At 42.3% G+C, this 25,292-nt stretch overlaps 1 non-coding gene across 1 annotated transcript; it reads right to left on the bottom strand.

Annotated features, from left to right (window-relative positions):
• Positions 1-24,803: 24,803 nt before the first annotated feature.
• LOC141624009 (small nucleolar RNA R71) lies at positions 24,804-24,910 on the bottom strand. The gene has a single exon (XR_012533821.1). It is a non-coding gene; the product is annotated as a small nucleolar RNA R71 (small nucleolar RNA).
• Positions 24,911-25,292: the final 382 nt, after the last annotated feature.

Raw genomic sequence — 25,292 nt, 5'->3', positions numbered from 1 at the left:
GGGTTCAATTTCCCTTGGGCCATGAGTCTTTCTAAGGCGTATGTGTAGGTACATCCTATGTCAGTAAATGCTCTTGGACTAGTCCGTTGAGGCCATTTGGAAGTTCCTCCCGTAAGGCTAATAGCTTGAATATGGTTGGCACTAGCATATGCCGTTGATTTAGAGGAAGAGGCCCCAGTATACACCTTCAGTTTTTCCATCTCAGCAGCTCGGAGGTCGTCTTCGATTTTCCTCTCACACCTTGTCAATTCTTTGAAAGTGCTAAAGTTTTGATACTTCAATACATCACGGTAGACGGGTCGGAGATTCTTTACAAATTTATCTACCATTTATGATTCTTCGCGTTTTCTGGCTATCTTCACGCTCTCTGCACGCCACCGGGCCAGGAAATCAGTGAACCCTTCCTTTTCATTTTGAGTCATAACTTCCAGAGTCCTCATAGTGGTTTGGATCTTTGCGCTATCAGCATAATGTTTGCGAAATTCCACGGTGATATCCTCAAACGTGGGGTAGTTCTTCAGTTCAAGGTTATTGAACCAGGCCCTTGGGTGTTCCCCCAAAGACTGAGCAAAGATGCCATAGAGCATACTTGCAGGTACATCTTTCAGGGCAAGGTGTTCTTTGTAAGACTGAATGTGTTGGAGAGGATCCTTTGTTCCTTTAAACTTTGGGATGTCAGTGAGCACAAAGTTCTTAGAGAGTTCATCTTGGACTGGGCCATAGGTCCTAGAGTTCTCATAATGGATGCTCTCCCTTTGAGAAAGCTTCAGTTAATCTTCGATAAGCTTGAACCGGTTTTATAATTCAGACATTTCTGGTGGGGTAGGCACAGTGTTTTCCCCATTGATCTTAGCCTCAATGACTCCCAATTGAGTCATCATCAACTCCAAAGTTTCAGCCAGCTTAGTGACGGCGGCTTCCATTGCTTTTCTTCGGGTTTGAGGCGGCCTTTCTACAAGAAAAACCTTGAACCAATCAATACTCGAATCAAGATCCCCTGCACAGATAAGGAATCGACCCATAAACTTGACTTTTGGCTCAAACTTGACTCAAAGACAGAACTAGACCTAGGAAATGAGCTAAGTGTCTCACTTGTAAGGGGTCACATGGGAAAGGGGTCTAGACCTAACAAGGGCTATGACTCGACTCAATTAACTTCTTGACTTGGACTTGACATCAGCTTGGTGTGACTAACCCATGATTGAACCAAACATGGTTCATGGGCTCATGGAAAACGTCCTAGGTGGTCTAGGATGGACATTTTAGTGGTTTGACTTTGACCAATGGTCGACACGCTTGACTTGGACCCAAGAGGTGACTTAGGTGACCTACTAGGGTCGTGTATTGGACACGGTTCACTTGAACCCTTAACATGATTAGACTTGACTCGAAACATATTCTATGCTCGAAAAAGGTGAGAAATCATTTCGGAATTGATTTGAAAATGGATGATTTGAAAAAGAGATTTTAAATGGGCAGCATGCCGGCTATAAAAAGTTCATTTTGGTCAAAAAAAATCTACATCTATTTCGACAGCTTTCCGAGTTTGAAAACATGCTTGATTTGAAGACGGTTTACGAAAAAAACGGTTTGACAAAACAGCTTGAAATTTTCGAAAAAACATGGAGGATGGTCACATAGAACATAAGCATTCTCATATTAATCGGGCATGAACCTAGACTCTTCTAAGTCTCGGTCGGTCCATTAATTGGGTTTATGCGAATGATCCACCTTATCAAAGAGAGGCAAGCCTCCCATAAGCAGAAATGTGCAATATGGTAAGCGCAAGTACTTAAAGATCTCGGCGGTACCATCTTGATATTTAAATCGGCATAGTGGACCTCACCTCATAACCATTGAAATCGACCAAATGGGTGAGGTGGTCCTCCTAAAGTCTCAAATGAGTAATGCATGTATGCAAAACAAATCATAGTGTTAGTCCTATTAGCCATCATTTTCCTTTTCAAGTTACAACTCCTCAGCGGAGTAGCCAAAATGTGGATGTGGGGATTTGAATGTAATCCACGAGGTTGAAAATTGTCTTGGAGTCGCCACCAAATTTAAGGAAATTTGGGAACCATTTTGAAAAATGAGACTTGAGTTCGTTGTTGAAAGTACGTGATGGGAAGTTCGTTAATAAAACACCCACCCCCGCCCGTTGCAATAACCGCCTCTACTTGGGACTATGATGGCTAATTGGACAAGACTACGATTGTTGTATGAGAGTGCAAAACACCATTTTAAACCTATCGTGCGATCTTGGTTTCTAATCGTTTAATGCATCTAATCTAATTTGTCCAAGTGATTTAGCATGTGAGGTTGACTTGAACTATACTATCAAGCATTCACAAACATGGCTTAGATGGGAGTGGGGGAGCCGTTGGGGAGCTAAGCTATTACAACCCCGACGACTCTCATCGACTCCATTTGCAAACAATTGAATTAAAGATACAACTTGATCTAAATACAATTGCTAAAACATGACACTTAATACACGACACAAAATAGCCTACTTAGGCCTTGAAATTTGTGCCATATGGTGAGGCCACGGCTCACATAGGACTTCGTCCTTAGCCTCATCACCGTTTTGCGCACTCACTTCAATTAAATTGATTAAATACTTCAATTAACCAACTAATACAAATGTTTTGTAAAATCATTTTGACTCAAAATAAAGGACTAACTTGACCCATATTTTAAAGTAAAAATTACATTACTTGAAATAAATTACAATAATTACAACGATTAAACAACAATAACAATTAAAATAAAACCACAATAATTAAACATGCAAAACGGAAACAAAACCGAACCAAATGGGCACGAAGACCGAGGCATCACACGGCCAAAATGGGTGGTCAAAATTGACTATTCTAGTCATCGAGTATCATGAATCGGATGCTAAACATGCGCAATTCAACTAGCGAGAAATCGTCATAAGAAATGATGAATTCATTTAAACTTTTAAAGAAATCCATTTAAAATCCTATGTCGGGTTTTGTATGACCTATGAATGTCAAATTCATTTAACATACATTCTACATATTAAATTGGCCAAGTTGTTATTTAACAATGATAAACGATACAAATAAACATAAATGTATCATAAATCAAATAAATCTAAACTAACATATGAATTAATCTTAACTATTTCATAATTAAAACTAAAACAAGTCATTAAACATGCGAATACGATCTAATTACTTCGTAATTAAAAATAAACAAATGCAAATCATGTGAGAATTAAATAAACTAACTAAAATTTCATTTTAATTAATTTAGAACATGTTATCGTCTTACAATTAACAAATTGTTTCATTTTATAATATTAAACATGATAATTATTCTAACTAAACATGTTATCGTCATAAATTGAAAAACGAACATGATTAACATACTATTTATTCTAAACAGGAATTAATCCGCATTGTTAATAACAAATAATTACGAAATATTAACTAATGAAACGATAATTAACGAACCATGCAAAAAACGAGACAAAAGGCCATAAGGCCGTGACATACACGAGAAAAAGAGGAGAAAAGAGACGAGATTTTGTGCACCCTCAACTTACATGTAGACTTGGACACCACTCGGGATCCCGTATTCAAGTGTTGCTTAGAACGCGCGTCTTCGACTATTTTAAAACAAAAATCGAAACAATTTAACAAAATCAATTTCGAAAACAAAAATAATTTTCTCGCGTAAAAGGCACTTCGTGCAGCGACTTTTAAACGAACATTGTGACTTCGTTTCTTACTCAAATTTAAATCCGAAAGATGTTCTGGAATCCTTAGACTCCAAAGATTAAAACATTAGAAAAAAAAAGAGGTAAAAACGAATAAAACATGACTCAAAATGAACGAGAACAGGTGTTGTCCAGAACGCGAGAGAACACGAATAAGGGAGCAAATTGATGTTCTAATGTTCATCTAATCTCTTGTATGAACTAAGTACTTTATTTCTGGGTATGAGAGGAGTTTAGGGTTGCTTTGTTATGTGAAAAAGAATGGCAATTTCTAGGGTTTTGAGTGCTCTCAAAACCGTGTTGTTTCGTCCCTGCCTTTTTTTTGGTGTGTGTGTGTGTGTGTGTGTGTGTGTGTGTGTGTGTGTGTGTGTGTGTGTGTGTGTGTGTGTGTGTGTGTGTTTGTGTGTGTGTGTTTGTGTGTGTGTGTGTGTGTGTGTGTGTGTGTGTGTGTGTGTGTGTGTTTGTGTGTGTGTGTGTGTGTGTGTGTGTGTGTGTGTCTGTGTGCGCGCGCGTGTGTGTGTGTGTCTGTGCGTGTGTGTTTATACAGGAAACGGGATTGGGGTGCTAAGGTTAGGTTATTTGGCTGGTAAGGAGGCTTAGGAGTTGCTTATGGAAGGGGTAAATGAATATGGTTGAGGTATGGATAGTAGAGAGGATAATGTCGGTTTTTGGAAAAGATAAAGAAGGAGATTGTTTTCAGTTTTTGTGGAGATTTCGTGAGATGTTTGGATGGGGTAAATATCTTCTCTTACCTGGGGAATAATTAAGAGAAACGAGGGAAGGAGTTGGTTGGGATGGGGGCTTGAAAAGGGACTCAGGAAGTCCTTGTTTTGAAGCGGCAAAACAGAGCACGGGTGCAGGTTGTGGTTGCGGGTTTTGGTGCGGGTTTTGGTTTGGGTTTGGGTTAGAATAGATGTTGGGTTAGTGGGCTAGGTGGTTGTGTGTTCTAGGCTGGGTTAGGGGGGTGGTTTAGGTGTCGGGTTTGGGCTCGAAAAACAAGGGAAGGGGTGGTGTAGGTAAGCTGTTTGGGTGTCGGGTTTGGGGAAGAAAAAGGAGCGGGATGGGTGGCGGTATGCAGAATCGAACCTGGGACCATGGGGATGGGTTTTCACCAAAGCTATGCCTCGAAACTCGTGTCCAAAACCGTTCAAAAATCGAGCTTAAAACCGTCTCAAAAAACCTCGTTTAAAAAATCGCTTAAAAATAAATACATCGAATTAAAGCGATAAAACATGAAACCGTCACACATTTCATTTCAAATAAATTCAAAATAAAAACTTTGAATAATAATTTATTTTTCAAATAAATTATTAAAGCTTTAAATTCTAAATAAACTCAAAAATATGAAAACCGATGAAATAAATTTCATTTATTTCAAAATAATTTAAATTTCATTTAAGTTATAAAATTGTCAAATAACGCTTGTCCCTCATCACAAAATGAAATCCGCTAACGAGCGATGTAAGTAAACATGTGTCCAATCATCATCGGGTGTTTTGTCGGGATTTCTGTAAATTCCAATATCGACGGATACGGGTATCTACAGGACCTCTCCCATGACTTTATTGGATTTGTTTCGGTCAATGCAAAGGAGAAGGATCCCCTGAGGTGTTCTTTTGAATAGTTGTTGTTGATTTATCACGAATTGTGATGCAAGTAAACGGATGGCTCTTTGTCCTCTTGTATCAGAGTTAGGAGAGAATTCATTTTTGGTTTTTTAGTTGAGGATGGCTTGGTACCAAGGTTCGACATGGTTTTCCTCGCCGTTATTGATGGCGCAGATATAAGCTAGCTCGCTCCTTGCTTCGACACACAAGGGTATGGAAGCCATGTCGTCAGGTATGTTGACAAGCGCGGTGATACGTGCCTAATGTACGGTCTTTTTGGCCTATTTCAGCACGTATTTCCATGCATTTATGTACTGTTTTTATAGTATTTTGCCCCGAATTGGCTACTTTGGTGTATTTTGTCCTTTTTGTAGGGATAATCGCGAAAGAAGCGAAACCACGCTCCATTTCGTCCTTTTTGCATGCATTTAGAGGAGACGGGATTGTCCCCAGTAAGATGCTTTGCACTTGAAGTGTCGTTGCACGCATTACGAAGCATTTGGGTGAAGACGTGAGCTGAATTGAAGACCCAGTGGTCTATCGAGTTAACAGTGGTCTATCGAGCAGTTATAGGACGATCGAGTGGTCCCTAAGCTGCCCAAGTCCTCGATCGAGTTACTCCTTACTCGATCGAGTAAGTAAACTTTGATCAAGTCCTCGATCGAGAACCCTGTTGGTCGATCGAGGGACTTCTGCTGAAGAACGTGGTCGATCGAGTGGGTTTGCCTACTCGATCGAGAAGATTTCGTCTGTGGGCTTTAATTAGTCCGTGTTTTAGTATTTTCCGCATAAACACTTAGGCTTTTCGGCTATATAACCTATGTTTAACTAGGTTATTAATCATCCTTTTTACTATCTTTTACACTCTTATCATCGGTTTTACTCTCTTTTTCCTTCACGTTAGCCTACTGTTACTTTTCAACGTTGGATTGCCTTTTCGGATTTCGTTCTTTACGCCGGAATTTCTCGGATTGTAATTCTCTTTCCCTTTTTAATAATAATTAACCTTCTTTTGTTGTTTTAATTCCTGTTTTATGTTATTGTTTTCATTCCTTCTTGCCCTAATCATTATCATTGCTTTTTATTATTATTTCGCTATGTTTTCTGCTGGAAATTTACATGCTGTTAGTATATCAATAGATATGAGTAGCTAATCTCCCTTCATGTTGGGATTAGGGGATCTGCGGTAGAATAATGACGACGTAGTAAATGAATTAGACGAACCGATTTAAGAGACTCTGTCACTATAGCAATATAACTGTAATCACCGACCTAGTTGAGTGCACGCTTCTATGTCACCTATTAAATCGGCTACAATTAACCCTGGATCGAAAGATTGGATTAAATAGGCCTGCTATAAACAGTAGACTACCCTAATGAGGACGAAAGTTAAGTTAGTGGTATTTTAGGGTGGGAAGTGGACCGAAAGGACCTTCTAATATCCGTCTCACATTAGTTTGTCTGAGTCATTTACTGCTAAGTTGTTGTACTACCGTAGTGAACCGAATTCCCGACATGTCCCTCTCTATTTGATAGTTTAAAAATCATTTTCTTGCCTTACTGCTCTTCCTTTATTTCTCTTCCTTCAACTCCGTAGTTAGAACCCAAAAATTAATCAAACCCAATTGTTACCATAGGATTAGAAATAGATAGCTGTAGTTACATTCCTCCCTGTGGATTCGATACTCGACTGCCTCTGCTACATAATTAGTTGAGACCGTTAGGTTTTATTTTTGACAGGTACGCGACAGACGTGTCAAATTTTGGCGCCGTTGCCGGGGAGGCAATTGTTCCAATTACTAGCTGTTTTATTTTTAATTCTCCTTTTTAGTTTAAGGAACATCGTTCCTTAAACTATTCTCATATCTTGTCTTTAGTTTCGTCTTATGCGCAGTCGCGGGGTGGTCCACTACTACCTTTTGATCCCGAGATTGAGAGATCTCTACGCGTAAAAAGGAGACTATTATTCGAGCAACAGTGAGGAAGAGTCTAGTTCTCGCAGAGCTTTTACGAGAACGAGCTTTTAAGTGGCCAATCCACCATCTTCTCCAGTTTCCAATTCATCACCAATCTACCACTTTCCCAGAATTTCCCGAAATGGCCGAGGAAGCTACCATTGCTAGTCACTCCGAGCCCACCGCCGACAATCTTTATAAAGGGTTCGAATCACTGGGATGCTAGGAAGTTCGAGCCTAAGCCTTCTTACATTAGCATGGTCGAGAAAAATCGGTTCGGGAGGCTGCGAAGGAAGACGCGGCCCAAAGATATGGAGACCTTCATAGATTATCTGCTGCTCCATACCTCCTCCCCGGCGTGACAGTGATCGGATCAAAGAAACGATGTTCATTTTCTCACTCCGCGATCTTTGCGCGGGAGTGGTACGATTTGGACAAAGTCGCTCACGGCATAACAGATTGAATTCGCTAGATCTTTGGCGTTTTATAAGAAATATTTCTGCGCCGAACCATAGCCATCGAGCTCGGATAACCGATTTCAAACAAGGGCCCGACGAGAACTTCCACGAGGCATGGCTTCGTTTTAAGAAACTAGTGCGTACCATACCACACCACGGTTTCGAGAAATGGAGTTTATGCAACCATTTTTACAATGGTTTATATGACGATCGAGAGGGCTATATTAGATGCGGCGGCCAACGGTCGATTTTACGACAACTTGGGGCCAACGAAAGGTTGGAAAATAATAGATGATTTAGCCACTCATAGGGCTGAATACGGAATTCAAGAGGAAACCAAAGGAGAGTCTGCTGAATCCTCTTCGGTGGCTGCACTAGAAGCCCTTCGCTAGGTTCGACAAGTACGAACTAGGGGAGCTCTCAAGCCGGGCATGTACCAAGTTAATGCCATGACGAGACGGTCCTTTCGTGCATGCGAGATGTGGGGTAGATGGACATGTCGCCGATTATTGTCCTAGTCCTTATGAGCAATGTCTTTGCTTTTCAACATTACAGGCAAAACAACACTCATTATGAGCCGAATATCCACCCCAATCGAGGTGGAGCAACCGAGAACAACATACTCAATCCCACCGCTCCTTCGAATCGGCCACGGCGACCCTATATCCCTCCACACCGAAGCAACAAGGCTATCAGAAGCCTCCGTCTTTCAACCCTCCTAACCAAGGTGCCTCGTCATCTAGTGGGATGAGCGAGATCGGTGAGTTGAAGTCCATGATGCGATCCATTGCAAAGCAATTACAAGAGAAGGACACGGCATTCAAGGCACTTGAGACTCAAGTTGCCCAATTGGCTGAAAATCAATCCTCGAGAAAAGCCGGTCATTTGCCAACTCAAAATGACAAGAATCCAAATGAGACGGTGCATTTGATAGAGTTGAGAAGCGGTCTCTCTTACGAAGGACCGAAATGAAGAAATCGGACTCGGGAAGTCATTCGATGATGAACAGTGTTACATTCGAGAGAAAGGACCTACGACACGGAATTACTCGATCGATTGAAGTCCGTGTGCTGAAACGATTCGATCGAGTGGAATTGGTAAGGAAGGTGGTCGATCGAGTGAGAACGATGCTCGATCGAATGGAAAGGAAGACGAGGTTGGTCGATCGAGTGGGGATGTTGCTCGATCGACCACGATTCTTGAAGAAGGAGCTCGATCGAGTGGACACATTGCTCGATCGAGTGATATGAATGACGGGAAGCTTATTCGAGAGCACTGCTAGTGCTCGTTTAAGCGATGAATTACCGAAAGACCTCGTTCGAGAGGTAAGAAGCGTCAGAAGGATCTTGAACTCGCTCGGAAGATACTTTGGAAGCGAGGAACAAGGGACTTGAAATCCCAATCACGGTCCCCTTCCCGAGGCGGCTGCAGAATAGCAAGATCAATCAACAGTTCAGCAAATTTGTTGAGCTTTTGAAGAGTTTGGAAGTTTCCGTGCCGTTCACTGAATTGCTTATGAAGGTACCTTCTTATTTACGATTTATGAAAGAAATTTTAGCACGTAAGAGGACCATTAATGATAATGAGACTGTCGCTTTGACTGAGATGGGGTCAGCCCTGTCTCAAAATAAGCTACCTATTAAGCAATCAGACCCGGGTAGTTTTTCGATCCCTTGTCACATAGGAATGAATTTGATTGATAATGCGCTATGCGATTTAGGCGCTAGCGTAAGTGTACTACCTCTGTCTCTAGCTAAGAGACTTGGTGTGACAAAGCTGAGTTGCACCAATATGACTGTCCAGATGGCCGACCGTAGTCTATCACGGCCACTAGGTGTAGCGGAAGACGTACCTGTTAGGATCGGGAAGTTCTTTATTCCCGTCGATTTTGTCGTCCTAGATATCCCCGAAGATGTGCACACCCCTATCATTTTAGGGAGACCATTTTTGTCCACTGCCCGAGCAGTGATAGATGTCGGGGGGAAGACTTTGACCTTCCAGGTAGGGGATGAGGAGTTGACTTTTCGTCAGTCCCAATTCCGGAGGGCTCCCATGCAAGCTCAGCCTTGCAATGCCCTCTCTTCTGTTGACCCTATTATTGACACTCCAGATGAAAGTTTGGAGAATATTGCTATTATTGCTAACCCTCCGCCTCAGGTCGAGAGCAACAAGGAGGAAAATTCGTCATTTGTCCTTGCTGCAGTGCAGGATGAAGGCAAGAAAGGAGCGATCAAAGGACGGTGGAACCATTGTCATTCAAACTGGAGCCAAGAAAGCCAAGGAAGCTGACAGAGCGACGAGAACAAAGACAGTTCGAACCTACATAGATTCGAACTATGTTCCTCCTCCTCTTAGAAATTCAAGTTCATGGAAGTCAAAAAGGACATCGATGTCGCAAGTGACGTCCTCCGATCAAGCCCACGAAGGGGCTACTGACAGCTGATGGGAATTAAACGGGGAAATGCCCCGTGTAACAAAGTGTAATAGACAAGTTTTGAATTTACTTTTGAATTCGTTTTATTACGTTTTAATTAGGACAACTAGTTTAGACATTCTTTTTAGCGTAGAATAAGACTATAGACTGTGTTGCTGCATTTTTGGTATTTTTGGGATGTGTTTGGATTTGTTTTACGCAGGTTTGGGGAAATACACGCATTTCGAGGAAGTACAGATGGAAATTCAAAGGAATTCACACGAGGAAGTCCTCGATCGAGTACTTTTGTACTCGATCGAATGGAAATTGGTTCGATCGAGTCTGCTGTCTACTCGATCGAGGAAGGCTAAAGTGGAATTGGTCGATCGAGGGGACTGCTGTTCGATCGAGCAAGGGGACATCAAAAGGTCCTCGATCGAGAGGTTAAAATCACTCGATCGAGTGACATGAACAGGGACACGGGAGTTTTTCTTTCTTAAACTCTTTATTTCCCTAATCTTTTTCATTTAACCCCTAATTCCGTCTAACCTCTCCCTTTGGTGCGATTGATTTTCCCCAAATCCCCATCTCTTGCCCAAAAATCACCTAATCAAACACCTACATTCTATTGCTAGCTAATTAATCTTCAATACCCCCTTATTTTCCCCCTCTTTTATGCTCATTTTCTCGGTTTTCTAAGGGAATTAGGGTTTGCGGTTTTCCAATTGAAAATCCGCCTTTGTTGCGTGTTGTTTGGAGTTTAATTGCTAATTTGTAGGTCAATCATCATCAAGTAAGTGTTCATTCAACCTCTTTGCATTTTATCTTCAATTATTTCGAATTTTTATGAGGTGATTTAAGTTAGGGCTCGAAAAATCCATGTATAGTCGACTTGTTTCGATTTTATTGTGTTTATTTGCCCTTGATTAGCTTAATTGATGATGTTTTAGCAACTCCTCGCTGTTCTTGCATGATAAATTCGAATCTTGCGCGATTTTCGCGATTAGGGTTCCTGTGAGTCGGAAATTTCGACTGTCAGACGGTTGCTTTGCTTTGTATTTGCGGTTGTCGCCTTCTTGTTACTGTTATTAACCGCTGTTAACTGCTTTCCCGTCCCCTATCGCCTCTATATGCTGTGAATTCTTTGGGAATCTTGCACTGTGAATGGCTATTCTCGACTGCCCGGAGTGATACATGCCCCCATTTTCGGTTTTCATGCTGTATTCACCCTTCTGCAGTCACTGTTTTATCACATTATCACCACTCACATGCTTTGTTTTTTTTTCGAAAATTTTTGGGAATTGCTTGGTTTTGTATCTTTGTCGTCGATTGTTTCGATTTGATAAGGCCTCATATTTCTTTGTCACATGTTGGTTAGCGGGCATTTTAACCACGGTTAGCAGCATCGTCTCTTATTCATGCCCTTTGACACTTTGCAGGATGGACGCGAGTTCCCTGTCTTCTACTAGCACGTCCTCCAGCTCTTCTGTGAGCGAGCAAGTGGCCTCTGCTGCTGCCACTAGCTCTACCTTGGTCACCACTACGGCTTTGTTTTACTTGTCTCGGTGCGGGGACGATCTACGGCGCACCCGCTCACTGGGAGCTCGGTTCGGACTTCACCGACCATCACTCCCGAGCCTTTCTCTTTTCTTTGGCTTGCGGCTTGAGACCCCGTTTTCCCGCGGCTCGGTATGGTGCCACCGAGGACCCACCAGCGGGCTAGCCGGCTAGCCCTCACTTCCCGGCCCGTCGAGGTCATTTGTTACGGGGAGAGGCGCTATCGCGCTGTCATCGAAGATGCCCACGGTACGTTTCACTTCGGAGGCTCACCGGACACGGTTAGTTTCTTTACTTCGTTGCCCCCTCTCCTCTACCCGTTTCCTTGCGCGGACTGACCTAGAGACCTTAGGCATTTACGAGGAGGTCTGTAGTTTGTTGAACGGGACGGGTATGTCGGGTTTGATTACCATGCAGGAGGCTACCATTCGTACCCTTACGTACGAGTTCTTTAGCTCCTATTCCTTCGACACCGACTCTTACGCCGCTGACCACTCCAGTTCCTGTATTTACTTTCGACTCCGCAACGAGTCACATCACTGGACTTTGGCTCAGTTTGGGCAGGTTTTAGGCCTAGTTAGTGACGGCCTCACTGCCCCACCTCGAGACCTCCTTCAGCCACTCTGGGCTGCTCTGTCTCACACTCCCTTCCACTCACGGAAGGGAGCTCACGTTCACTTACCTGCGCCCCGTTACTACTTGCGTCTGTTAGGAGAGACCATTTTTGGGCGCCCTGAGCCCAATAACTTGACCAACACTGAGCTAGCGATTCTCGCGGGGTACCTCAACATTGACTCCGGTTCCCCGTTTGTTCTAAACATTGCCTATCTGGTAGCTCAGCATTGGAACGGTATTGGGACTCGGGTCAAGACCGCTGTTGTCTGTGGCGGGCTTGTTACTAGGATCGCCCGCCACCTTTACCCTACTGACCCTTCACTCACTGCACCTGATGAGGTGGCTTACCTTGACCTCGATGCCATGGCTGTCTTGACCTGGTTCCCAAAGGCGAAGGGGAGTGCGAGGACGTGGAAGATCTGTAGTTCCACGTCTGTTACCTTGCCGTGCTCTACCCTTCCCCCACTCTCACCGCTCCCTACTGCTGCTGAGGGAGCGAGGCCACCTCCACCTACCTACCACCTTACCTTCACCCCTCCCTCTTCTTCCACTAAGAAGAGGAAGCGGGAGGCCGGAGCGTCTTCTAGCTCCCAGGCCCCGACTCAGGCTCAGGCTCAGGCTGGACCGACACCCACGCCTCAGCCTACACCTTCACTCACTCCACCCCCACTTGACCCTCCTTCTGGTTCGGCTTTTCCGGCCAATTTTGTCTGCCCTCCTGCTTTAGAGGCGCTCGAGGATATGTGCGGTACCTTGCGAGATGAGGCGGGATATGGCTTTAGCTGTATTCCCGCTTTACGAGTTCCATATCCGAGCCCGGCGACCGATTCCAGAGGGGTGGCCGCATCCTTCCTTCTACCGATACCCAGCGGACGGGTACCCTCCGTCTTCTTCTGACTCAGAGGAGGAGCCGGAGGAGACAATGACGAGCTCGAGAGGTGCGGCTACGGGCAGAGCAGGCAGCGGCGAGAGCTGCCAGAGAGGAGGCGAGTGATCCCCCGTTCGTACCCAACCCGGAGGACCTGGTTGGAGGTGACGACTGAGTCTCCCCCTTGCTTGTTGCCGGTTTGGGGAGACTGTTTTGTTGAGCCGGAGTACCTGAGAGACGGCGGTGCCGACGACGAGTAGCTACTGGTCTACTCACTTCCCCAGTTTTCTGGCTGGTTTGGGGAAGTTCGTGTTTTGTATGTCTTCTTACTCTTTTATTTTCGTCTCCTTTATTTTTATTTTATCGGTTGTATACCCCCATCCCCCATTTTTCTGCTGGTGTATGCTGGAGGACAACGAGGGCGTTGTCCGTTTTGGTTTGGGGAGGGTATTGCATCCTTTTGAGTCTGCATCTGCATTTGTTTTGCATTCACGTTTCATTTCTCAGTTTGCATTTGTTGTTTATTTTCAAAAATCAAAAATCAAAAATAAAAAAAAATAGAAAAATTCAAAAATTCAAAAAATTTCACGTTTATTTTTGCATTTTGGTCGAGTCGGAACGGTAGATTCCCGTGATGAAATTGCACTATAGCTTGTCATATTACTTGAGCCTTGCACTTTAATTGATGGTTTTTAGCTTTGTCATACGCATAATCTACGAATTTCTGTCCAAATATAAGTGATGTTTAGACTTGACCGATAAATCGGCAAACTACTTAAAAATTCTGAGTTTTAGAGCCATAACTGGTGACATTCATGACCAGTTCATTAGGAATTTTGAGAGTAGTACTCCTTGCACAGCATGTTCGTCCATTTTGCACATTTATGACATTCAATTTCTTGTCAAATGCACATATTCGGGTCCGCGGTTGGTGTCACATGCAGGGAGGGTCTTGCAATTCCCCTTTCTTTACATCTTACACCCATTTAGCCCCACATTGACCAAAACTTGCCTTTTTGACCCATTAGCTACATTCCAAACTAAGCCTGCCTAGTCAAGCTAGTTAGTCTGTCCTTTTGTGGTATGTTGTCATTGCAGTTGGTCCGTAATTCTCGTTTGGAGTCGGTGTTTGAATTAGGGAAGGAGGAAGTGAAAGAAAAAAAAAAAGTATTGAAAAAAAAAAGGAAAAAACGTGAAGTAAGAACCGTCAGTAGTACCCTACCATACCAAAGAAACTCATGATCTCTGCCACATTCTTTGGTGCTTCCCACTTGGATACCGCCTATATCTTGCTAGGATTAACAGATACACCCTTGTGGACGTGGGCCCACCTGCACGCCCAGCCTATCTGTGGACATACAGCGGTCTTTTGAAAGCCACGCTCGGAGGCGTAAAAATATGCTTTCGACCGGATCGTTTTAGATCAGTCGGTTTCGTCTCGGCAAGGGTCTCGAAATGATTAGAGATGTTCGGAGTCACCACCAAGCATTTGTCGGATGCTTGGAACCCGTTCTTATCCACTTTATACCTCGGTCAAACGAAGCACAAAGCAGTGTTTGACATAGGTACTAAAGATAAGGAATCGTCCCTCTTTAGCATCCTATCTCTAGAACGACTCCCGTACTCCCTGGATAAGGTCGTCCACTATCCAAAGTTTCTGAGTAAGAGGTGAAGGTATATATTGGGAAGCCCTTTAATCAGACACCCAATCCCGCCCGCGGTAGCAGCCTCTACTGATCGATCTTTGTTGGTTGAATGCAAAAGTTGATAAAACGGTTTAAATGCATGAATGCGCATCCAATAGTTTAAACCTAACATGTGAGAGCTTTCTAAGTCGGTGGATTTAATCCAAGTATCAAGTATAAGATGTCGAGTTTGATTTACGATTGATTTGCATGCAACACGGAAATTAAACATCCATTTATCAAACTAGGTTTATGGCGCATAACGTGATCCATTTGTCTTAGTAAGGCATTTTGCAAATACGGTTTTTGAATGAGCAAATTATTCGTCGGATCCGTCCTATATCCGGGTTAGCTAGAGTCGGGATCGTCCTAGACCAATGCTGGAAAGGGGACAGACCCTACATCAGGCAGCCAGAATAGGCGCGATCCTATTGGCGATGTAAGGGGGTCTCCCCTGTTTTGAAAATAGGAAAAGAAGCGGCATGTTAAGGCGCGGGTTAGTCAACGGTATATGACGTGTTCTGACCATTGAAAGACGTTTATAAAACGTGTTGAAAGATGGGTATTTGAACCCGTTTTGGTTTGAAAGGACCGTTTAGGCCGTATTTGTGTTGATTGGAAGAACGAGACTTGAATAATCGTCATTGTTTTGACGATGCTCGATGTCGGGTTCGACTTTGTAAGCTTGACATGAATAGTTTTGAAAATGAATATGAACTAATTGTTTTAAGTTCATTTGAATATAATTAGTCGATACTCATCATCGTACTCGGTTTAAAATCCGACATGGTATGTAGAACCAAGGATGACTTTGTGTTGGTGACTAATACATTTATTTTGAAAATGTAAAGAATGATGAAAGGCTTCAAAATACCTTCCATAATGTAAAGAAATGAAATAAAAGGCTTTAAAATACCTTTTAAATGTAATTAACAAAATATTATCACCGAAACACAGATTAAACCGTCATGGTATTAAGAACCAAGGATGAAAAATGTTTTATGGTTAAAACTTATAAAAATGGTTTGAAAATACTTGGTATGGTAAAAGCATTTACAAATATGAAAATTAAAATAAGGGAGATGAAGAGACCAAACACGGTTTGGACTTAAGACTGGGCAGGGTCCTTTAGTCGCGAGCCTATCTGCTACGTATGTAGCCTCTACCTCAACCAAAAATCCGGTTTTGGCTTATTCTTCCCATGTTTTGGACCATGTTATGCATGATTTAGCATGCTATAGTCGTGAAATAAGTAAAAACATGATAAAAAAGGATTTTTACACCCTCATACTTACATGATTGGCTTATGGCGAGAAACCGACGTAAGTGTATCAACTCGTTTGGTCCGAAAAGACTCGGTTTAAAACCGTTTTAGTAAGTAAAAAGAGTGTTATGTTAAGTTTAATGATGGTGTAGTGGTAGAAATGGTCGGTCAAGTGATTTAATGCACGATGACGGTACCAAACAATATGTAAGGCTTGTGTTTACGATCGGTAGGTCGTAAACACGTGTCGGATTGTGACTTAGGAAGTCGAGTCTAGAATTTTAAGGGAGAAAAGAGGGGGCGGACACTCGCGTACCTCTCAAATGGTGGCATTTGAGGGGTACTTATAGGAAAATGAGTGGTTATGTGAGTTTTGAGCGACGTGGCCACCTGGGCTGCTCAAAGAGGCGCGAGCCACGTCGCACGTCTTCGATGTGTCTTGTCGCTTTCACACAAATGCAATCATGATTTGTTCTATCCTAGGATTTGTATGCACATGTTTGGTACTTGACCATGCATGATCCCGGGAAATATTAACATGGAAGCATTTGAATGGTTTATTTTTTGTGTTTGACTCGGCTTGACTCGTTGTTGGAGTCGGGATTTTAATTTTGAGTCGGTTTTTGGTCCGGTGTCGGTTTTTGATACTGTCGTTTCGTACCAAAAATAAATAGCTAAGTACTACTAACAGAAGTCAGCGGTAAGTAGGGTCGATCTCCATAGGGAGGCTAAGTTGCTATCTATCTGTTTAATTCGGTCTGTCAGGGTGTCACAGAAGTGGGGGTTTTGATTGTATTGACTAAAACTATTAAGAGGTTAAGGAAGGAGAGATAAAAATAGAAGGATTTAACAATAAAGAGAAGGGAATATGCTAGGAATCGGTCCACCGTGGCAGCTATACTATCGGAAATACTAAGGCGATTAGACTACTGATAAGAAGAGCTATGGTCGTCACCTTTCGGTCCTTAAACCGCCCTAGAGCGTAAATAGCTTAACTTTCGTCCTCACTACAATACCCTATTGTAATTAAGTAAGCCTTCCTTTCCAATCTTTCGATCCAGGTCGGGGTTAACTAAATTTATTGGTCTCCCGCATGCATTCATTCGACCGGATAACAATTAAATTGCCTAATACAATTCTTATCGCAAGACTAATCTATTCAAGTCAATTAAAACATGCTACCACGGATTCCCTAATCCTAACATACTACGGGATTAGCTAGACATAAATAAAGGGGAAACGAGAAATAAAGGAAGAACAATAAACATAAATAATAATTAAAGAAGAAGAGAAAGAATTAACACTGAATTATTGATCCGGAAATTAAGAACAAAGTAACAGTAGCAGTATATTCGAACCAGAGAGAAAGGGAACGAAGTAAAAGTGTGTGAGAGCCTTTATAATGACATACTGACTTCCTATTTATAAGAAAATAGGATTAGCTAAACCTAATGACGGAATTAAACCTAAAAAGCCCAGCTCGTAGCAAAATCCACTCGATCGAGTGGAATAAAACCACTCGATCGAGCAAACCCAGCCAGAAACCGCTCGATCGACCAACTAAATCATTCGATCGAGTAAAGGCATAAAAAGAACTGGCCGATCGAATGAATAAACAACTCGATCGACTGATTATTGAATCCTAAACCACTCGATCGAGTAGAAAAGCACTCGATCGAGTGGATCTTGACTTCAGCAGCTCATAATTCACGTTAGTTTGACTTTGACTTGCCCTTTTAGCTCCCGAAACACCTTCACGCATCCCAAGACAGCTATATTTCCCGCTCCAAATCTACTCTTCCTCCAAATGCATGCAAAACGGACGGCAAATGGCTTGATTTCACTACTTTATGGTCCATCCCTGCAATTAAGACAAAATACACCAAAGTAGCATATTCGGGGCATTTCATAGCATAAAACCACGATAAAAACATAAAGATACGTGCATAAATTAGGCTAAAAGGACTATATAAATCGCACGTATCAGTTTTGACTCTAGTTAGTGTCATCGCGACCCCTTCATCATGCATTAAACACTCCAGGTACTTTTGAAAAGTTTTGAAAAGTTTTATTTTCGAAATCGTTTTATGTTTTCCGACGCAAAGTTGTACACAAACTGTCGATCAAACGCCGCGATTCCTAAGCATGTTGTAGTCCGATAATCATCGGGTGTTTATTGGAGTCTCAGCAGATACTGGGTATCTACAACCCTCTTTAGAAATCACATCACCCAGAAAAGCCACTTTCTCTAACCAAAACTCACACTTAGACAACTTAGCATACAACTTGTTGTCGCGCAGAGTTTGCAACACCAACCTCAAACGCTCCTCGTGCTCCTCCTTAGTCTTGAAATAGACTAAAATGTCATCTATAAACACCACCATGAACTGCTCCAAGAACTTACTGAAAACCCGATTCATCAAATCCATAAACACTGCCGGCGCATTAGATAACCCAAACGGCATCACCATATACTTATAGTGATCATACCTCAATCAAAAAGCTATCTTTGGTATGTCTTCATCCCGAATCCTCACTTGATGGTACCCCGATCTCATATAAATCTTTGAAAAGACTCCAGCCTCACTCAACTGGTAAAAAAGATCATGTATCCTTGGTAAAGGATATTTGTTCTTCATTGTAACATTATTCAGCTCCCTATAGTAGGTACACAACCTCAAACTCCCATCTTTCTTCTTCACAAACAAAACTGGTGCTCCTCACGGCGATACAGTAGGTCTAATGTACCCCGTCTCTATCAAATCATCCAACTATTTCTTCAGCTCCTCTAATTCCTTAGGACCCATGCGGTACGGGGCCTTAGAGATCTATCCCGTCCCTGGTTTCAATTCCACACTGAAGCCTATCTCTCTCTTTGGTGGTAAACCTGGTATCTCCTCTTGAAAAACATTAGGAAACTCTCCCACCACTGGTATTGCATCTGTCATCGACTCTACCATACTATGATCTTTCACATGGCATAGAATCAAAGGACACCCCTTTCTCAAGTAAGACTTCAATGTCACCGCTGCAATCACTTTGACTTTCGGTTTGACAACAAACCCATGATAAAACACACTAACTCCCTTAGGACCTCTCAAAGAGATTTTCTTTTAGTGACAGTCTATTCTAGCCTTGTACTTACCTAAAAAATCCATCCCAACTATCATCTCAAAATTATCCATAGAAAATTCTAACAAATCCACTGGAAGATCAACCTGCACAACTATCATGGATACCCCCTTATATAACCTCCCACAAGACACTGACTCACCCGACGGTGTAAAAACTTCATCTTTTACATATTCAAAATCTCCCTAACCCATAGACTTAGCATGACCCGACAATACAAAAGAGTGTGACGCCCCCGAATCAAACAAAACAATGGTAGAAACATCATTAACAAGAAAGGTACCGCTGATCACGTGCGCATCATCCTCCGCAGCTTTCTTGTCCATTATAAACAGTTTGCCACTGATATTTTGTCCACCCCCTTCCACTGTACCAGCTGAAGTAGAAGGCTTGGCACCTTACCCCTGATTGTTGTTAGCCGCCGGTTTCTGATAATAATTACCGCCATTGCGGTTGAATCCACCGTTTTTGTTACTCTGCCCTCCCTGGTTATTCCATGACCCAGCTGGTCGGTTGCTAGCATAGCTTTGTGTCGGACCCTGCGAAAAGCTCCCCTGTGATGGCCTCTGAAAACCTTTCCCCCCGGCACCAGTACACTCATGCCTCTTGTGGCTCATACCGCCACAGTTGAAACACGAGATACTCCAATTGTTACTAGTACCTCGACCACGACCATAAGAAGATCCATCACTGAAACCCGATCCCGATGAATAAGCCCTTGCTTGGTTGTGGTTACCCTTATTGTAACTAGACTGACCACTGCCCTCACTCTCATCCTTTCTCTTTTCCAGACCCTTCTCTTTGTTTTCCTTGGCCATTTCGACCAACCTCTCAGCTCATCCTGCTCTCTCAAAAACATCCTTAACATCTGTAAGGACCCCGACCGGTTGCTTCTCCATGATCTGATAAGTCAACCCCTTATCAAACCGAAGTGCTAAATTCTCCTGATTAAGCTCCATATCCTCAGCATATCTCGATTTCTCATTGAACTTATGATAATACTCCGCCACAGTCATATCTGAGGTCATCTTGAAAGAATCGAACTCCTCCCGTAACTTACTACGAACATGCTCCGGAACGAACTCCTTAATCATAGCTCTGTTAAACTCAGTCCATGGAATAGCAGACTTACCCTGCTTAAGATAAAGGTTTAAGGCACTCTCTCTCACTTTGTCCCACCACTCCCCCGCTGGATCTCTCAGGTAGAATGCAGCTTGTTCTGCCTTAAACTCTTCGGGAGAATGTACCACTCCCAAGATATTCTCCATCTCTCGGTGCCGATTGTCGAGCAAAATCGATGCACCTATACCCATATAGTTCCTTGGGTTGAACTGGGATATCTTAGTGCTCATCATGGCAAAGTCTATCCCGGCATCCTTATCTTTTCCAAACCTCTTAAGAGCTTCGGTAACCGCATCCTGATGCTCAAGCATCTTGGCAATCTCATCCACACTCATCTCCTGATCCCTAGCATACATAGTAGACCTCTTTCCGGCATATCTTTGAGCTATAAGAGGAGAGAGAAACGTAAGCACATAGCCTACGGCTCAAAGCAAATATGACCCGCACATAACCTACTCGATCGAGTAGAGGTCACTCGATCGAGTACCCCAACTCAAGAACCTGACCAGAACTGACGTAACAACATACTCGATCGAGTCACATACGTACTCGATCGAGTAGCCGACACTCGATCGAGTACTCCCCTTACTTGATCGAGTTGCACAAAACAGCAGCTAGTGCCCATCGTACACATATACCCACTCGATCGAGCTTAGCCCACTCGATCGAGTCCACCATAATCGATCGAGTTACCCCCACTCGATCGAGTCATGCTGACGATTCTATATACCCACATGCCTTTAACGTTATAACTTTTCGTCAAAGTAAAACATACATATACAATATCTCCTATTCACATGTTACTAATATTGCCACATTATAAATCATTTCACCATACAAGATGCTTAACCACAAATCATATTATCATATATAATTACTTTCACCTTTTTCCGTCACATGCTCCATCCAACCACATATTTATCCATCCAACATATTCAATTGAACATTAGTAAACACATAGCGATCCCCATAACATCCCATAGTGACCGGTTCAAAGTTGTAGGGCAAGTTCGCGACTTTAGGACGTCTCCCAAGTCTTTGCATTAGCTCCTAGCAACTCCTACCCGGGTTCATTTTAGTTTGACTTTCTAAGTTCATTAGATTCATTTGTTAGAGGTTCCAAAATCGTCGCTCTGATACCACTTTGTAACACCCCCATACACCAAGGTGCCTTACCAAGACCACCTAATGTATGAAAATGCTACCATCTCGGATGCCCGAGGCAAGGTAAATAAAATAGACCATCAAAGAACGCACTTTAAATAAATAGTTTAAGTGATTACAAGTAAAACAAAACTAATAAATACGATACAAGTGTTCCAAACAAAAAACCCATCTAAACTAAATAAAAGTATCTCGACACAACAGCGGAAGACTACTAGCTGACTCATGGTGACTCATCCCCAGCTAACCCTCGCGCATCCAAGTCATACCTCCTCAATAACTGCTCACAATCCCCGAATAGATCACCACCGTTTTCAAAACAATTAAACGGGGCCAGTTACTGCATTCACAATATAAGATAATACAACAACAAGTACACAATCACAATCCTCCAACATCGTGACATCACCAATCATCTGGCTAGCCTGAAGGTGTAGCCCTGCCAGATTACCAATCGCAACCAGTAATCCACTCCGCCAGTGGGGGACCGCAGCCATTCCCACCTAAGCCCCGCTCATCTCCATCGAGCGAACAACCCATGTTTCTTAATGTGCACATCCCCTTTGTGACGGGAACTACAAAGGGCGAATCAAGGGCGTGAAGCTACTCCCGAAAGTGACTCCACTCAGTCGAGGGCGCACCTCGTGAACCACATACAACAATAACAACAACAAATTACATTATAAATAATACCGAAATCAATTACGATATAATCACATGCCAACAACCAATAACCATCTCATAATCATGTATACAATAACTGAGTAGGAAACCCTACCTTGAATGCAATCACCACAAATCAACACAACAACAGATCAAAAGCGCTCCTCTACGAAATCACCTCTTATCAACATATAATCATGCAATCACAATTCATAATAAACAATACTCCCAAAAATCCCTAAATTACCCAACTAGGGTTTAACCAAAAACTAACGAGTTAACATAAAATCTGTACTAGGATCATACCCACAATACGACGGTCTCAAAGGTGTAAGGAACTCTGCAATCTGACGACTCTAGCCCTTTGGATTTGATAGCAATGTGAGAGAATGATGTGATCAATATTTGAGCATATTTAGTCCCCGAATTAACCTCGTTCCTATGCTTTTTAGTGCATATTTGGGTCATTTACTATCTTTAGTCCTTTGTTTTGCATATTCTTTGAGGTTTTGTTTCCTTGGTAGGAGAGGAGTGCAAACATTGCATTTTCATGGCAAAATAGAGCTAAATTGATCGAATCTAATGACCAAGCATCAAAGATAAGACAAGACTAGAAGGCATTTCTACATAATTTAGTAGATGGGCAATGATGAAGAAGATCCTTGCATCCCCGACAAAATCCCGGAGGATTGTTGGAAGAAGAGAAGAAGAAAAGAAGAAATGGAAGCTGAGCCAAGATCCGAGCATCTCAATCACCAGGACGCCCGTCCAGCAGCTCCCCAGGACGCTCGTCCAAACCACCAGGCCGCTCGTCCAGAAGCTCGCCAATCCACCCGTCCCGACCCTTGGACGCTCGGAGTTTCCTCCAGAGAGACACGTCCTCTTCTTTCTTCATTCGAGATGCGCATATTTTTGAATGACTAGCTAAAAGGAGACCCGACTTTTCTTGAGAGAAGCGATTCCTCAAGGACTTAATTGTCATTTAAGCCCTTAGTAACCCTAATTTGTGCACCTAATCCCCACTATAGTTATTGTTAATCATCTTCATTTATTCATCATGTTTTGCTTTGTTAATATGATTGACAACCTTGTTAACATGTTAAACTTGATAATGACTGAGTAGTTTCCTTAACTAGGGTTAATGGGTAATTAAGGAAAACCAACATGGTGGATAATTCATGCTTAATTTAATATGTTTTCATAATTTATTTGCTTGCTTGTTGTGATCTCAACTTATCCACATGTTATGTTTGATGAAATGCGAGCCTATGAATCCTTGCATTTTTTACCCATCACTTACCTTTTCAATGAGACTTGTAAGACATAAACCAACTTGAGACTCATTAGACCATGCATATAGTTGAGTAGGGAGGATTAAGTCGACTTGTAGGTGTTGTACAATCTAATCGATTCGGCTCCGGGACCGAAACCTTCCTAGGATTGTAAGATATAAACTAACTCGATCCTAGCACAACAATAATTGCTTGCTTATAATTTGAGAATATGTTTGTATTATAAATTCCCATGAACCCCCTATGAATCCATGACACCCTAGTGCTTTTAATCAATTGTTTACATATCATTTTAGTCATCTTACTTGTTTACTTTAATTATTATTTAGTTTAGTGATATTCTTATCTCAACCCAAATTGTGACACCCCTAGACACCACTACTTGCAATCGAAAATCCTACATTAATACCCGTCCCTTGGGATCCAACCTTTACTTGCCTCTTTACTATTATTAGAGTTGTTTGTGAAGTTATAAATATTGTTTTGGTCTAGGTGCTCCTAACGACAAGTAACCGAAATCTAAGCTCAAAGCGGAACGACCAAAAATGGCGCCGTTGCCGGGGACGGTGTTAACTTGATTTGATTTTCTTTGGTTGTTATTAGTTGTGTCTTTCTTTGCCTTGGGGAAGTAAAACTCCTTAAGGTTTGTTCTAATTGTTTTCAAGTTGTTTGATATATTCCATGTCTAGAAGATCACAAGGTAACTTGTTACCTATTGATCACGAAATTGAAAGGACTTTAACAACCAATATAAGACTTGCTAGAAATACTTTGAGAGGTATTGATGAGGTTGTAGATATTCAACCAAACACTATTGAGTTTATCAACCCTTTTGCAAGAGAAGGTGAGGAGAACCCAACACAAAATCAATCACACAATCAACCCACAATGCCTAAGTTGTCATCACATTTTGTACCAACCGAGGAGAACCTACCCAATCGAACTCCCACATTACAAAACTTAACCGGAAATTTCATTGCAAAATCCGCATTTATCCAATTAGTCGAAAGAAGCCAATTTGGGGGGATGCCTAGTGAAGACCCTCATTCCCACATGGAAACTTTTTGTGTCTATTGTGATGCGATTTCACAAACCGGAGTGACTTAAGACCAAATTCGATGGGTCTTATTTCCTTTTTCTCTAGTTGGCACCGCGAAACAATGGTTGAAAAGCCTTGATAAGGCTACTCTTGGAATTGACTCTTGGAAGAAGTTGGCTCTAGCTTTCTACAAAAAATTCTACCCTCCGGAAAAGACTAACATGCTAAGAGCTCAAATTACGGGTTTTAAGCAAAGGGATGAAGAATCTTTGTATGAAGCTTAGGAGCGATTCAAAGGAATTTATCGCTCATGTCCTCATCATGGACTTAGCGAGTGGTTCTTGGTACAACAATTTTGGAATGGTCTTTATGAAGACTCAAGAAACATTCTCAACATGGGATCAAATGGTATGTTCACCGAAGTTGACGATAATAAAACTTGGAATAAGATTGAGGAAATGGCGGTCTATAATTCACAATATAGTATACCTCGCAAGGCTACTAGAGGAGGAAAGCATGAAATGGACTCTATTACTCAATTGGGTGCTGAACTTAGTGCTCATATTGATACCATCAACTTGAAGTTTGAGAAGGCCTTGGCTAAGCTTGAAGAAGCCTCAAAATCACCAAAGCATCATGTTAATGCCATGGTGGCATCTTCATCACTCCCAAGTGGGATATGTGAGAATTGTGGAACTTTGGGACATGAC

This window comes from Silene latifolia, chromosome X (assembly GCF_048544455.1).
Source record: "Silene latifolia isolate original U9 population chromosome X, ASM4854445v1, whole genome shotgun sequence".
In the NCBI taxonomy this organism is placed as follows: Eukaryota; Viridiplantae; Streptophyta; class Magnoliopsida; order Caryophyllales; family Caryophyllaceae; genus Silene; species Silene latifolia.
The sequence above is the reverse complement of the archived record's forward strand: the minus strand, read 5'-3'. Positions and strand labels throughout refer to the sequence as shown.